Raw genomic sequence first — 2,919 nt, 5'->3', positions numbered from 1 at the left:
AATTTGGACCATACACCATGAAAGTACATGTGAAATGGGGTTTGCTCACAAAAAGATCACCCAAATTGGCCATTCCATGTGAAAGTTATGCCATTTTGATTTTAGGCATTTTTGGAAAATGAATGGACCATAACTTGTCAACCATACATGAGGATTTCAAGTTCTTGGACTTTTTGGAAAGGTGAGAGCAAGATCTACAACTTTCATGTTGAACAAAATTTCATTTGAAGCATTTTTGGACACGTAATTTTGAGGAGAAAAACTTTCCATTTTTGGCAATTTCCATTACAAGTCACTTTTATTTTTGGCAATTTTTCTCCTGACTTTATTTTCTTCATTCTTGATGTTTGAAATGCCAAATGAAACTTGTTTCAACATGAATGAAGTGTATCCAACTCTCTCCCACCTCCAAATCCATAAAATCAAGCACAGTTGACCACAGTTGACTTTTTCAACTGATAGATGAACTTGGCAATGCACTGATCAATCTGAGCCTGAATCCTCTGATGAAATGGCTCAATGATGAAACCCTAGCCTTCATAAGCTCAATATAATCACATGATGATCCCCATATCCATTGTAGACCCCATCTCCTTGCCATGCCCTGATTGGCCCAATGCAGATGATTAGGGTTGACCAGTGGTCAAAACCCTAATCCCAAGGTATCTTGATCAAACACTTGAATCTTCTTGGATGATCTCAAAATCATGATGATGATGATGTGTCATTGCAACCAAGATGTAGACCAATCTCCTTGAGAACCATGAAACCCTAATTTGGACCACCACCCTCAGACAGTTAATGATCCAGTCCAATGAAACCCTAGCTTGCATCATGAACTCTTCATCTTCTGATCAAGACTTAGGAGGATGATTTGCACAATGTAACCACATGATATGCACCATGCAATGCCTAATGACATATAAATGACATGCAATATGTTATGCTAGCCCCAAGAGAGGAGGGCAAATTTTGAGGTGTTACACCCGGTCGGAACTGAAGTCAGTTATCTCACTACTTTCTAATGGCTAGGATGAGTCAATTAGGGTTCTAAAGGTCTGGTTAATGCTTTGATGACACCACGCAGACGCCAAATTTTTCCTCAAGTAAACATGAGGAACATCAGGACATCCAAAGTGTCACATTAACCGTAGCCATCATTTTAACCATTCTAGTATACGTCAGACAGTCGCGATGATCTCTTGCTACTTACCTAAGGTACACTAGATCCGGGTGTAGGATCTTTCACTCAAGCATAGAATACCCAAACAATCCCTTAAAAGTAAATCAGACAAAGAAACAATTCGAAAACATAAGTGATCTTATCTTCAAGGTAACCTCTCTTTATAAGATTCCCCAGCAGAGTCGCCAGTTCTGTGATACGGTGAACTGACTTTGTGTTTTTGCTTTGAAAAGCTATGTTGCGGATAGCAAGAGTCGCCACCAACTTTTCTTTTATCCAATAAGGAAAGGAGGAAAAGAACAGGAAAGACCTTGATTAGATTTTGAGTTTGGGAGGTATATTATACAAAGGGAAAGTGTTAGCACCCTTTGTATCCATGGTTATCCATGGGCTCTTAATTGCTTAACTCACTTATGTTTTCCTTGTTTGAGAAAGTGTTTGAGAAATGTGGTGTGTTTAGAAAATATTTTGAAAGGAGAGTTTAACTTTGTAATGATTCTTGTACGAATGTATACAAAGTGTTTATCTCGTTTGATTTTGAAAGATGTTTAGAAAAATATAACTCGGCGATGATTCTGGTGCGAATGAATACCAAGTGATGATTTTCTAAAAGATGTTTTGAAAAGTGTGAGGTGTGAAAAGTATTTTAAGTTGTGAGCAAGCATTTAAGAGTTATACCTAACCAAGGTCTTTATAGGTATTTCCTATCCTTAGGAGGGTAAAACTGACCTTACTATTGAGAAGTAAGTAGTCTTATCCTTTGGATGTAAAGGGACATCGTGGGGTCGTCGATTGGTCATTGAAGGCAACATTGGTAAGGATACCTTAGCATTCGAAGGGACGATCATCATTTAATCGTAGGCTACAACGAAGGGTCATCGAGGGACAAAGTCATATATTCGAAGGCAACGTTCGAGGGACAAGGTCATATATTCGAAGGCAACGTTCGAGGGACTATGATTTATCTTGTAGGGACATTGACCTTTTGATCGAAGGGACTATGACTTATCTGTTTAGGGATGATGATGATTTAATCGAAAGGGTCTTTGCTAAGGGTATCCCCACACTCGCGGGACATGACCGTAATATCGTAAGGCAACAAAGAGAGGGTTACCCTAGAGGTGCAAGTGTGGAAATGATTGGATCGGATATATTATCTTGAATTAATTTATCTAAGTTCGATTATTTATCTTTCCATGCAATCCTATTAGCATACATCTAGACAGTTATATTCACAGTACGGAAAAATTAAAGTGCGAAAAATAAGACTACGCTATTACATGGCTTCAGGATGGGGGGTACATAATTTAAAAGGGGATATAAAATATCTAAATCTTAATTAACGAGTACAAAATTAAAAGGGCATACAAAATAATAAAACCTAATTAAACTAAAAGGAAAGAAATAAAAAAAAATTAAGAATGAATTAAGAATATTTTTAGTCTATAATAATATAAACTTTTTTTTAATGAATTTATGGGAAAACTTAGACTAAATTGATAGAAATTTTAAAAGAAAAGAAAAAAATATAATTAGATTTTTATTATTCAAAATATCCCATTTTAATTAATTAAGTGATATATGAAAATTTAATTAATAAACTAGATTAAATTATATCCTAGTTTAAATAACTAATATAATATATTAATTAGAAAATTAATTAATGAGTTTTATTTTAATAATAGAAAAATAGTGGTGAATTAATTATAGTGGAAAGGGAGTAAACATAGTATATG

The sequence above is a fragment of the Lathyrus oleraceus genome, unplaced genomic scaffold (assembly GCF_024323335.1).
Source record: "Lathyrus oleraceus cultivar Zhongwan6 unplaced genomic scaffold, CAAS_Psat_ZW6_1.0 chrUn0163, whole genome shotgun sequence".
In the NCBI taxonomy this organism is placed as follows: Eukaryota; Viridiplantae; Streptophyta; class Magnoliopsida; order Fabales; family Fabaceae; genus Lathyrus; species Lathyrus oleraceus.
Note: the sequence above shows the minus strand (reverse complement) of the source record.